The sequence below is a fragment of the Pongo pygmaeus genome, chromosome 2 (assembly GCF_028885625.2).
Source record: "Pongo pygmaeus isolate AG05252 chromosome 2, NHGRI_mPonPyg2-v2.0_pri, whole genome shotgun sequence".
Taxonomy (NCBI): Eukaryota; Metazoa; Chordata; class Mammalia; order Primates; family Hominidae; genus Pongo; species Pongo pygmaeus.
Genome location: NC_085930.1, coordinates 101,967,074 through 101,981,286, shown reverse-complemented (window position 1 = coordinate 101,981,286; position 14,213 = coordinate 101,967,074). Strand labels below are relative to the sequence as shown.

Sequence of the window (14,213 nt, the reverse complement as noted above, 5' to 3'; positions counted from 1 at the left end):
TGATTGAGATGGAGTCTCACTCTGTTGCCCAGTGGCGCAATCTTGGCTCACTGCAACCTCAGCCTCCGTGTTTAAGCAATTCTCTGCCTTCGCCTCCCGAGTAGCTGGGATTACAGGTGCCAGCCATCACGCCCGGCTAATTTTTATATTTTTACTAAAGACGAGTTTGACCGTCTTGGCCAGGCTGGTCTTGAACTCCTGACCTTGTGATCCACCCGCCTCGGGCTCCCAAAGTGCTGGGATTACAGGTGTGAGCCACCGCACCTGGCCTACCTTCTCTCCTTTCATACAGCACTTTTGAATGAGCTGCAGCCATTTTCAGGTAGGACCTAGCTCTCTCTATGTTCTCTGGTCCCTGGGCAGTAGAGTTTCCCATCCTTAATGTGTGGTGATGGCTACATATAAGATTGCTTCTGGAATTCTGGGAGATGGAAGGAATGAGGGAAATCAAACTAAATATGTGATTCAGCATTTATGTTTGGCATAAGGACTTTGGTTAAAGACAGATAAAATTAGTGGATCTTTTCTCATAACCGATGGAATAATGAAGTTGAGTGATTGGAGAAAGTCGGGGAGTACTTTTAAAAATCAGCTCAAGGCCAGGTACAGTGGCTCACGCCTGTAATCCCAGCACTTTGGGAGGCTGAAGTGGGCGGATCACCTGAGGTCAGAAGTTTAAGACCAGCCTGGCCAACATGGCAAAACCCCATCTCTACTAAAAAAACAGAAATTAGCCGGGCATGGTGGGCACCTGTCATCCCAGCTACTTGGGAAGCTGAGGCAGGAGAATCACTTGAACCTAGGAGGCGGAGGTTGTGGTGAGCCGAGATTGCACCACTGCACTCCAGCCTGGGTGACAGAGCAAGACTCTGTCTCAAAACAAAACAAAACAAACAAAAAGAATCAGCTCAAATTTCTGCTGTGAAGCAGTGATGCAGTGATGTTAGGTTTGGATATGTGAGATAACAGTGTTTTACATGTTTGTAAATGTTCTTTTTGTATTCTAGGTATACTAATCCTTTGTTACTTATGTACTTACGTTGTTAGTAACACCTAGTCTGTGGCTTATGTTTTAACTTTGTTCATGATGGTCTTTGTTGTAAAAAAAAAAAAAAAAAAAAAAACCTGTAATTTTATTGTAGTCAGTTTAAGCAATCTTTTCCATTGTTTCATAGTCATTTATTTCATGAGTGAGAAAGTAAGTGGACATAGGAGAGGCATACTTTAAAGACTGGAATATGATTTTCATCAGTGTCTTCAGTTTTAATTTGGATTTTAAAAGTTTGGACTTTCTGAAATTTTTCTTGATATTACCCTATCTGTAAGATTTTAGTAGGAAAGGCATGTACTTTATTTTATTTATTTATTTATTTGTTTGTTTGTTTGTGTCACCCAGGCTGGAGCGCGGTGGCGCAATCTCGGTTCACTGCAAGCTCTGCCTCCCGGGTTCACGCCATTCTCCAGCCTCAGCCTCCTGAGTAACTGCGACTACAGGCGCCTGCCACCACACCCAGCTAATTTTTTAATATTTTTAGTAGAGATATGGTTTCACCATGTTAGCCAGGATGGTCTCCATCTGACCTTGTGATCCACCTGCCTCGGCCTCCTAAAGTGCTGGGATTATAGGCATGAGCCACCACACCCGGCCCCAGGCATGTGCTTTCTTAACTCTGTGTTATTCAGAAATTTAACTAGAATCCTTCAAGTTATCAAACTTAGTCTTTCTTCTTTTACCTCTAGCTGAGACGTTCCCACTTTGTGACTGGTTTGCTGAGAGCATGGTAATTCTTGCCTGTGGTTGCAGTGGTGGCCAAAAATCATCGTGATGCTAAGCAGAGTCAAAATTAATTCTGTCTTCAGTACAGGGATAGAATTTAAGATGGTTAAAAAGGCATGTAGGCTGGGTGTGGTGGCTCACGTCTATAATCCCAGCACTTTGGGAGGCTGAGGCGGGTGGGTCACGAGATCAGGAGATCTAGAGCAGCCTGGCCAACATGGCGAAACCCTGTCTCTAGTAGAAATACAAAAATTAGCTGGGCATGGTGGCGCACACCTGTAATCCCAGCTACGGGAGGCTGAGGCAGGAGAATTGCTTGAACCTGGGAGGCGGAGGTTGCAGTGAGCTGAGATCATGCCACTGCATTCCAGCCTGGGTGATAGAGTGAGACTCTGTCTCCACAAAAAAAAAAAAAAAAGGGCATGTAGTTGTGTTTTAGAGTGAGACTCTGTCTCCACAAAAAAAAAAAAAAAGCATGTAGTTGTGTTTAAGAATGATTGTTTTGTTACTACTGTTTTAGCGTTAATTCTGCTAAAGCAGTGATTCGCAACTGGGAGTGATTTGGCCCTGAAGGGGACATTTGTCAATGTCTGGAGATATTTTTGGTTGTTACGATCAGGATGCTACTACTGGAATCTAGTGGATAGAGGTCAGGGATGCTGCTAAACGTCCTACAGCACACAGGATAGCTTCTCCCACCACAGCGTTATCTAATCCCAAATGTTAGTAGTGCTAAGGTTTAGAAACCCTGTGTAGCCCTGCTGTCTTTTAAAAATGGTTTGTAGTTGTTCCCATCCCTTGTGAGAGCTGAGTGGGAAGGCTGGCCATTTCATTTCTTCATGTTTTGTTTCTTTTTTTTTTCTCTAGAAATAGAGTTTTGCTCTGTTGCCCAAGCTAGAGGGCAATGGAATGATCTTAGTTCCCTGTAACCTAGATCTCCTGGCCTCCAGTAATCCTCTCATGTTAGCCTTCCAAGTAGCTAGGACTACAGGCATGCGCCACCATGCCCAGCTAATTTTTTTTTATTTTTTGTAGATACAGGCTTTTGCTGTGTTCCTCAGCCTGGTCTCGAACTCCTGACCTCAAGCGATCCTTCTGCCTCAACCTCCCAAAGCGCTGCTATTACAAACATGAGCCACCACACCTGGCTTAGGTTGTTTCTTGAGCAGTCAGAATGATCTTGGTCCCCTTGCTCTCAGATCTCTTTTTTTTTTTTCTTTTTTGAGTCAAGATCTTGCTCTGTTGCCCAGGTTGGAGTGCAGTGGTGCAATGATAACTCACTGCAACCTTGAACTCCTTGGCTTAAGTGAACCTCCCATCTTGGCCTTCTAGTAGCTGGGAATATAGGCACGTGCCACCATATCAGGCTAATTTTTAAAATTTTAGTAGGGACAAGGTATCATTATGTTGCCCGGGCTGGTCTTGAACTCTAGGCTCAAGCAATCTTCCTCTCTTGGCCTTCCAAAGTTCTGGGATTACAGCCGGGAGCCTCTAATCTCATTTTTGAACATATATTTAAATTAGAACCCCCTAACAGTCTTTAATATTAATGCTATGATGATTTTTTTCATCCCAGGGTGTAACTATGATGAGGATTTTTTTTTTTTTTTAAGTATTTATTGATCATTCTTGGGTGTTTCTCGGAGAGGGGGACATGGCAGGGTCATAGGATAATAGTGGAGAGAAGGTCAGCAGATAAACACATGAACAAAGGTCTCTGGTTTTCCTAGGCAGAGGTCCCTGCGGCCTTCCGCAGTGTTTGTGTCCCTGGGTACTTGAGATTAGGGAGTGGTGATGACTCTTAACGAGCATGCTGCCTTCAAGCATCTGTTTAACAAAGCCCATCTTGCACCGCCCTTAATCCATTTAACCCTGAGTTCACGCAGCACATGTTTCAGAGAGCATGGGGCTGGGGGCAAGGCCATAGATCAACAGCATCCCAAGGCAGAATTTCTCCTAGTACAGAACAAAATGGAGTCTCCTATGCCTACTTCTTTCTACACACACACAGTAACAATCTGATCTCTTTCTTTTCTCCACGTTTCCCCCTTTTCTTTTCAACAAAACCGCCATCATCATCATGGCCTGTTCTCGGTGGTCGCTGCCTCTTTGGAGCTGTTGGGTACACCTCCCAGACAGGGCGGCCGGGCAGAGGCGCTCCTCACTTCCCATAGGGGGCGGCCGGGCAGAGGCGCTCCTCACTTCCCAGACGGGGCGGCGGGGCAGAGGCGCTCCTCACATCCCAGAGGGGGCGGCGGGGCAGAGGCGCTCCTCACATCCCAGACGATGGGCGGCCGGGCAGAGGCGCTCCTCACCTCCCAGACCGGGGCGGCCGGGTAGAGGCGCTCCTCACTTCCTCCCAGACGGGGCGGCCGGGCAGAGGCGCTCCTCACTTCCCAGACGGGGCGGCCGGGCAGAGGTGCTCCTCACTTCCTCCCAGATGGGGTGGCGGCCGGGCAGAGGCGCTCCTCACTTCCTCCCAGACGGGGTGGCGGCCGGGCAGAGGCGCTCCTCACCTCCCAGACGGGGCGGCCGGGCAGAGGTGCTCCTCACTTCCTAGACGGGGTGGCGGCCGGGCAGAGGCTGTAATTTTAGCACTTTGGGAGGCCAAGGCAGGCGGCTGGGAGGTGGAGGTTGTAGCGAGCTGAAATCACGCCACTGCACTCCAGCCTGGGCAACATTGAGCATTGAGTGAGCGAGACTCGGTCTGCAATCCCAGCAGTCTCTGTCTGCAATCGGCCTCGGGAGGCCGAGGCGGGCAGATCACTCGAGGCCAGGAGCTGGAGACCAGCCTGGTCAACACGGCGAAACCCCGTCTCCACCAAAAGTACAAAAATACAAAAACCAGTCAGGTGTGGTGGCGCGCGCCTGCAATCCCAGGCACTCGGCAGGCCGAGGCAGGAGAATCACAGGAGCCCGAGGCAGGGAGGTTGCAGCGAGCCGAGATCACGGCAGTACAGTCCAGCATCGGCAACAGAGGGAGACCGAAGAGAGGGAGAGGGACATGGAGAGGGAGAGGGAATTTTTTTTTTTTTTTCTCAAACTGGCTTCATGACTATTTCAAAGGTGAATTACATTTTGGTTTGCATGAGTTTTTAATTAATTAATTTTTTATTTTATTTCATTATATTTTATTTTATTTTTTTTTTTGTGATGGAGTTTTGCTCTTGTTGCCCAGGCTGTAGTGCAGTGGTGTGATCTTGGCTCATTGCAATCTCTGCCTCCCAAGTTAAAGCGATTCTCCTGCCTCAGCCTCCCAAATAGCTGGGGTTGCAGGTGCCCATGACCGTGCCTGGCTAATTTTTTGTATTTTTAGTAGAGATGGGGTTTCACCATGTTGGCCAAGCTGATCTTGAATTCCTGACCTCAGGTGATCCACCCGCCTTGGCCTCCCAAAGGGCTGGGATTATAGGCGTGAGCCACTGCTCCCAGCCGATTCTTTAATTTATTTAGGCCTCTTGGCAAATATACTGGCTTTGTATAACATGAAAAATTAGGGAAAGTGTGGTCCACAGAGAATATCAATGTGTGGTTGTGGATGATAAATAAACATATTGAATAAGATCTGATATACCTCAGTGGATTTTTTATTCATACATATTTTACTCTAGTGGCAAAATTTTAAAACTAAGCTCATTTAAAATTAATTATTGAATGTCTGTTATGTGACAGGCATTTTTGTCAGGCATAATGATACAATGGTGAATGAGATGGACATAATCCTTGCCCTCAAGGAGCTACATTCTAGAAGGGGAGACAGGTGACAAGTGTTTGATCAAATTACTAAAATTGGTAAGATCTTGGTAAAAATCATGTCGACAATAAAGGAGTGAGCCCCAGCAGTGGGGAGGAAGGGCCTATTTCAGCTAGAGTGGTCAGGAGTCTTCTGAGGAGGCAGCATTTGTACTTGTCTTTTCAAAACAATCAAGTTTTGGTTGTGGTTTTGTTCTTTTTTTAAACTTATGTCTGGTTTATAAAGAATATTACAATGTTTTAATTCTTAACATTATTTTTCATTTCTCTGTTTTATTAATCTGCTTTTTGTTTTCTTCCTACTACTTTTCTGGCGTTTAATTTCTAGTTCTTTCTCTAATTTCTTTTTCAAAAAAAGTTTTTTTAAATTGATGCATAATGTACATATTTGGGGGGCACACGTGATAATTTAATACATTCATATTTTTCAAGATCAAATCAGTATAATTGGGATATCTATACCCTTCAGTATTTGTCTTTCCTTTATGCTAGAAACATTTAAATTATTCCCTTCTAGCTATTTTGAAATAAGACAGTAGAGTATTGTATAGTCATCCTACTGATCTATCAAACACTAGGTCTTATTTCTTCTATTATACTGTATATTTATACCCATTAATCAATCTCTCTTCATCCTCTCTTCCCTACCCTTCCAACTTCTGGTATCTCTAATTCCTTGAGAAGAAAATTTATATCATTGATTTTTTACCTTTTATTCTTTTTAAACTTGTTCATTTAAGGCTATGTATTTCCTTCTAAGCATAACTTTAGCAATATCATAAGTTTTTTAAAAAAAATCAGCATTAATGTGTAATTTAAATACAATAAAACTCACATATTTCACATGTACACGACTATTGGTTGTATACATCCAGGTAATAATCAAGGTAAAGAAAATATCCACTGTCAGCTGGGCGTGGTGGCTCATGCCTGTAATCCCAGCAGTTTGGGAGGCTGAGGTGGATGGATCACCTGAGGTGAGGAGTTCGAGACCAGCCTGGCCAACATGGTGAAACCCCGTCTCTACTAAAAATAGAAAAATTAGCTGGGCTTGGTGGTAGGCGCCTGTAATCCCAGCTACTTGGGAGGCTGAGGCAGGAAAATTGCTTGAACCCAGGAGGCGGAGGTTGCAGTGAATGGGGATTGTGCCACTGTATTCCAGCCTGAGTGACAGAGTGAGACTCTGTCTCAAAAAAAAAGAAAAGAAAAGAAAAGAAAATATCCATGGTCCCAGAAATTCCTCTTTCTGCGCTTTAATTTTCCAGGCAACCAATGAACTGATTTCTGTCATTATAGATTAGCTTTGCCTATTCTAGAATTTGATATAAATGAAATTATACAATACATATTCTTTTGTGTATGGCCTCTTTTGTTCAGCATAATGTCTGTGAGATTCATCTGTGTTGTTGCACGTGTCCGTAGTTTGTTCCTTTTTATTGTTGAGTAGTATTCCAATTGTATGAGTGTATTAAAACTTGTTTATCCATTCACCTGTTGATGGACATTTGACTCCTTGAATAAAGCTGCTCTGAACATTCATCTAGAGATGGTTTGCTGTTTTTTTCAAAATTATAGATATGTTTTCATTTCTCTTAGATAAAATACCAAGAAGTGAATCACTGGGTTATATAATAGATGTGTTTAACTTGATAAGAAACTGCCAAAGTGTTTCCCAAAGTGATTATACCACTCTTTACTCCTGCCAGCAGTGTATGAGAGTTCCAGGTGCCCCACATCTTTGTTAGCACTTGTTAGTTTTAGTTATTCTAGTGAGTGTCAAATGTCATCTCATATTTTAAATTTGCATTTTTCTAATGATATTGAGCATCTTTTCACATGTTCGTTGGCTATTTATATGTCTCTTTTTGTAAAGTATCTGTTTCTCCTCATTTGCCCCTTTTTATTGGATTCTGTGTAGTGTTACTGAGTTGTAAGAGTTTTAGAAATATATTCTAGGCCAGGTATGGTGACTCATGTCTGTAACCCCAGAGATTTGGGAGGCTGAGGTGGGAGGATTACTTGAGGCTAGGAATTTAAGATCAGCCTGGGCAACATAGTGAGACCCTGTCTCTACAAAAAATTTAAAAATTAGCTACGTGTGGTAGTGCTTGCCTGTAGTCCCAGCTGCTCAGGAGAACTACTTGAGCAGGAGGATCACTTGAACCTGGGAGTTTCAGGCTGCAGTGAGTGAGCCATGATTGTGCCACAGCACTTCAACTCTCGTGACAGAACAAAATTCTGTCTCTAAAATATAAACACACATTTTAAATATACAATAAATAATGTATATTTAATACATACATGTTTCTAGATATATGTCTTTTTTTTTTTGAGACGGAGTTTCACTCTGTCGCCCAGGCTGGAGTGCAGTGGTGTGATCTCGCCTCACTACAACCTCCGCTTCCTGGGTTCAAGCAATTCTCTTGCCTCATCCTCCCGAGTAGCTGGGACTACAGGCACGTGCCACCATGCCCGGCTAATATTTTGTTTTTTTGTTTGTTTGTTTTTTTTTTAGTGGAGACAGGGTTTCACCATGTTAGCCAGGATGGTCTTGATCTCCTGACCTCGTGATCTGCCTGCCTTGGCCTCCCAAAGTGCTGGGATTACAGGTGTGAGCCACTGCGCCAGATTGTGGCCAGATTGTGACTTGATTTCCTTTTTCTGTGGGTGTCTTTTGAGGAGCAGAGGTTTTAAATTTTGATGAAGTACATTTTACCATTTTTTTCTTTGTGATTTGAGCTTTTTGTGTCCTGCTTTATTAAATCTTTGTTACAAAATTAGCCAGATGTGATGGTGTGTGTCTGTAGTCCGGCTACTCAGGGGCCTGAGGTGGGAGGATTCATCGCTTGAATCCTGGAGGTGGTGGCTGCAGTGAGAATTGATTGTGCCACCGTACCCCCGACTGGGTGACAGAGCAAGACTGTCTGAAAAAATAAAGAAAGAAGGACGGAGAAACTATACTTAAGAAGTGTATCCAAGGAACTACAGTGGAGAGCCACATCCATATGTCAATTTGAGTTAGACAATAAGATCTTGGACTTTGAGCTGACGCTGTAGTGACTTGGGGGGGGTTCTTCAGAGAGGGAAGTATATTTTGCATATGAGAAGAATGTGAGTTACTGTGGCCAGAGAGTGGAATATGGCAGACTTTTCCATAAATAAATAAAACAATATCTTCTATCCCACATGCTTTTCTAGAGTTGACCTTGATACTCCTCCAATTGAGAGATGGATTCTAATTTCTTTCCCTTGAATGTGGGTGGGAAATTCCTGAAGCTGCTGTGGGATAATATTCTAAGATTTTTCTAAGCTCTGTTTAATGGAGAAGGTCCGCTAGGTATGCCTTTAAGATCTTCAGGAGGCCTCTTGTCTGTTGGAAAAGGTCTGTGAGGCACTCTTTTTTGTTTGTTTGTTTGTTTGTTTGTTTGTTTGAGACAGAGTCTCGCTCTGTTGCCCAGGCTGGAGTGCAGTGGCGTGATCTCAGCTCACTGCAACCTCTGCCTCCTGGGTTCAAGCAATTCTTCTGCCTCAGCCTCCTGAGTAGCTGGGATTATAGGCGCCCACCACCACGCGTGGCTAATTTTTTGTATTTTTAGTAGAGGCGGGGTTTCACCATGTTGGTCAGGCCGGTCTCGAACTCCTGACGTCGTGTTCCGCCTGCCTTGGCCTCCTAAAGTGCTGAGATTATAGGCATGAGCCACCGCGCCTGGCCTAGGCACTATCTTAAATGTTTTTGAGACAGTAACAAAAGGTCTCATAGGCCTGCTCTGGATTCAATCTCTGTTTTTCATATTATTGCAGGTGACAGAGTTGCTAAAGTTTCTGACACAGTGCAATGTGTCTCTCTTTTTTTTTTTTTTCCAGCTTCCTATAACATTTTCCTTTATACTTTACCAACAATGTCCTTGATGACCTGTAGGCTTTTACTGCCGGTCTCCTCATGGCCTTTCCAGTTTTCCATTCACCACATTATCTCAAATACAGTGTCATGGTTTAATTTTTTATTGTGTGGCGGGACCCATGTACCAAATTTCTATTTCAATTAACTACTGTTGTGTCATAAATCACCCTGAAACTTAGTGGCTTAAAACAATATTATTTCTCTTGGCTTCTGAAGGTAAGCAATTTAGGAAGGTCCCGGCTGGCAGTCTAACAGCTAGTCTATCTACATTGCTCTTGACTGAATTTTCTGGGCTGTGGATCATATTTTCCTGTTTCTTTGCATATCTAGTGAATTTTGATTAAACAATGGTCTCTGTGCATTATGTATTGTAGAGACTGCATTCTGCTGTTGTCCTCTGTATTTTTGTAAACTAAGAGTGAGATCTTAAGGTGTGTTCAGGCTCCGGTGCAGAGTTTTTGGCACACAGACATCGTAGCTTGTAGTGTGTGCATCCAGTTGCATCATATCAGGAGAAATATGGTGAGACTTTGAGTCTTTTTTTTTTTTAATTTAATTTTAATAGACAGGGTCTTGCTCTGTTGCCCAGAATAGAGTGTGGTGCAGTGGTATAACCTTGGCTCACTGTAGCCGCAACCTCCTGGGCTCAAGCAGTCCTCCCACCTCAGCCTCCTGGGTTGCTACAGGCCTGTACCACTATGCTCAGCTAATTTTTTTTTTTTTTTTTTTTTTTTTGTAGAGATGGCGGTTTCTCTATGTTGCCCAGTCTGGTGTTGAACTCCTGGGGTCAAGTGATCCTACCACCTTAGCCTCCCAGAATGCTGGGATTACAGGCATGCATGAGCCACTGGGCCTGGTCCTACTGGTCTTTTTTTTTTTTTTTTTTTTAGGTTCAGGGGTACATGTGTGGGTTTGTTATATAGGTAAATTGCATGTCTCAGGAATTCAGTTCATCTTTTTTATACAATAGGAGAGAGAAGAGATGGAACCCCTGGAGAAAGAGTCCTGGAAGTGTTTGTACCTTGTACTTTCATTGAATGTAATGTAGGAATTTTTCTTTCAAAGCTACTCATTTGCCTAGTCAAATTTATAGTGGTGGTGTTCATAATTCATTCCCAAGAAATTTATGTAAGTGTTCTTTGGTGTTTATATAACTCTTGTGGTTACTGCTCACAGCTGGCTCACGTGAAGGAGAAAGTTCAGGGGTATTTGCAACTAGGCTTGATTCTGTAATCCTGAACTGTGGTGGTAATAGTCATTGACTTTTAAACTATGCAGATACTAATTTAATTTACATTTGTTGTCTGTCAAAGCACATGTTTTCTTTTCTCTCAGTAACTGTTGGTGGGTTATAGTCTAGAATCTGGGGAAGGGCTATTTTTTGGAAGTTAAATTATTTTGCTTAGGTTGTGAATTCACTTGACTCAGTGTTCAGAAGGTAAAAAAACAACACATAGTGAAAAGTTACATTTTGACTGAAGGAAATTTAATTATAGAATTTTTGAAATAACAGATTTTTTATTAAGAATAGTTTATTAAAGGTATAGCATCTGTTATAATATTATGTAAAAACCATAATCATCATGAAACAGCAAAAATGAAGCACTTGAAAGACATTTATTTACATGACAATGAACTTTAAATATTAGCACATCTGTAAACTAAATTCCTTTAATAAGCTAAAAGTAGTTGTTGAACCCAGAAGCTGAGGATTCACTCAAAGAATGCTGGGTGGTAAGGAACTGGTTTAGACATGTATCATCTGTATAAGGCATGAGAATTAAATATACTGTGCCTGATGATTTCAAAATTGTTACTGCACTTGACCACATTCAGCCTCATGTCAGACAGGAGTTCACAGTGGGCCACAAGCCTTATAACTTGGGATGAATGTTTGATAATAAATCTGTTGGTGATATTGAAAGGTCAGCAGGTTCCATTCTTTCTCCTCCCAGGAACAGCCCATTCCGCAAGGCAGAAGCCAGAACAAGGAAATACAGCAGTTGGCAAAAAGCTCCCCGTGCGCAGCAGATCAATTTCAAACCCTCTGGACTTGCCCTCTATTCTCTGACTCTGTCCTATCTGCCTACTCTCTAATCTTGCCTCCAACTGTTCCTCCAAGTGATTGCTCAATAAATTTGCTTGTGAAATAGAAACAAAACAAAAAAGACCAGGAGAGCATCAGAGGTCATTATCAGAATCAGGCCAGAGGACCCAGCAAAACACTAAATTGAAGTGTGCCAACCCAGCCCCAAGTGTAGTTGGTATGTTGTAGGCCAAGTTGCAGTATTGGTGGAAGTAGTCATTTAGCAGTGGATATCCCCTCTTGGGGAGTCTGCTACCCAGCCAACTGTTTGTTTGGGAGGAGGAATTTGATGTCCTCCCCTTTTAGGAGAGAAGAATTCAGGGCTGTGAAGTAGGAGGAAGTTGACAGCAGTATTATGTGAAAATGCTGTGGAAGTGTTAGGTCTTTGGAGGGGTAGGGGGCCAGAAAGAATGATAGTTCTTTTAAAGGAAAACAGGGAATTGCTGAACTTGCTCAACTCTAATGTTTCAGGTGGAAATTGGAGAGCACTGTTTGAAGAGGTTAGTGAATTTGAGAGGGCAGCTAGTCACACTTGGAGCTCTACTTTGAAACTTCTCTTTTAGTTCTCATGTCTGGCTGGGCACATAAGCAATGGCACTTTGTTTCCTCAGCAGGTAGAACATGTCCATGAGCCAAGGCTCACACACACAGTACATTCCTAGTGCTGCTTGCCACCCTAGGCTCTGCTTTCTTTGGGAGGCTTTTTGTAATAGGCCTACTACAGACCGGTGGTAATGGAGAAAGGAGTGTGACATTTTAACCTCTTGCTCATGTTTAATGGTATTGCAGTGTCCCATCATGAGCATTTCTTGTCTGATGCCTTTCTTGACCACTTCCCCTTTGCTTTTTGAAAAGCAAAAGCTGTCTACCCAAAACCTTCTCCCAGTTGAGGGCCAAGGAAGTTGCTGCCAGTGCTGCTTCAGGAGAGTGAATCATCCTGGGCATCCACGTGTGAGACCCACCCATCTGTCCACTTTTACAGTAATCACATTAGCCTCCCCTGTCCACCCAAACACCAGGGCAGTGGAAAGTAGAATGCCAGGAGGAGAGGTTTGGGAGTAGTCTTACCCAGGACAGGGGTTGACTTCTGTACCAGCATCCAGAGAAGGATCTTGGATCCTCACCTAAGTCTCCCTTGGATGAGGAGCTCCAGGAAGGGGACAGGAAAATGGTTGTTGGGTTAGAAGGTCCTTCTTGTTGCTGCTTTACTTCCTTCATTTTAGCTGGTGCCTACCCATTCTGTTAGATCAAACCCAGGTCTCACTCTTCCCAAGGAAGCGCCCTAATGCCCAGCCAGTAAGGCTGGATTTGGTGTTTTTTCCTCAAGTGTTATTGCTCTTGAGCACTTTCCATATAGCATATGTGTTTCCCCATGTGGTCTATTCCACTGTGCCTTGGCACAGGGCCTGGTACCTGGCAGATGTTCATATGTGTGTTGGGCTGAATTGAAAGCAAGGAGCAGGAGAGGCAACAGTGGCTGGTTTGTAGTAGTCTCACATGGAGAGGTTTAACATGAAAGTGTAGTCTACAATTTCATGGAGGCAGTATGTGTGTGTAAGAAACATTCATTTTGTGACAACAAGATGCAGTTTGCACATGTCATTTCTGCTTCCCCCTTTGCTTTCTTATTTCTGATCTTTGATTGGGAAATATAATTGAGATTTGAATTCTCTACACAAATGTCACCACTCAGCATGTCTGACCAAGGCCCCCAAGCTTTGCATGCTCCCAGAACATTCAGTGTGGTTGGGAGTATGGAATTCCACGGAGTTAGGCAGATAAAGCTTTGAAGAATAGTATCTTCCACAAGATAACCATTGACATCCCTATTTTGCAGATGTGGGAACTGTGGCTCAGAGACGTTGCGTCCATAAACATAGAGCTACAGGATTTAAAGCCAGCACTGCCTGAATGCAAAGCTCATACTTTTAACTGCCTGCTCCTGTTTTTCTGCTTATTTCTTATATACCCATGGGCAAGTATTTATAACTTCTCAGGGCTTCCATGTCTCATATTTAGAATTAGGGGAGCAAAGGCCGGGCATGGTGGCTCACGCCTGTAATCCCAGCACTTTGGGAGGCGGAGGCGGGTGGATCACGAGGTCAGGAGATCGAGACCATCCTGGCTAACATGGTGAAACCCCATCTCTACTGAAAATACAAGAAAATTAGCCAGGCATGGTGGTGGGCACCTGTAGTCCCAGCTACTTGGGAGGTGGAGGCAGGAGAATGGCGTGAATCTGGGAGGTGGAGCTTACAGTGAGCCGAGATTGCGCCACACAGCACTCCAGCCTGGGTGACACAGCGAGACTCCGTCTCAAAAAAAAAAAAAAAAAAAAAAGAATTAGGGGAGCAAAACTTCTCATATTTAGAATTAGGGGAGCAAAACTCTCATAGAGTTATTATAAGGGAGAAAGGAGGTAATGTAAAAAACAATCCATACCTCATACCTGGAATAGTAGTAGTCATAGTAAAAGCAGCAGCTGTTTTTTGTTTGTTTGTTTGTTTTTTAAATATAGTGTTTACTATGTGGCAGACATTGTTTTAGTTCTTTCTTTCTGGTGTGTGGTGTTTTTTTTTTGTTTGTTTGTTTGTTTGTTTTTAAGACAGGGTCTTGCTCTGTTGCCCAGGCTGGAGTACAGTGAGTGGCGTGGTCATGGCTCACTGCAGCCCCTACCTCCCAAGCTTAAGCAATCA

General features: G+C 43.4%; 1 protein-coding gene across 4 annotated transcripts in view; it reads left to right on the top strand.

Annotated features, from left to right (window-relative positions):
- The window catches only part of RAD54L2 (RAD54 like 2), a 130,368-nt gene that overhangs the window by 71,809 nt on the left and 44,346 nt on the right, over nt 1–14,213 (top strand). The window lies entirely within an intron of this gene.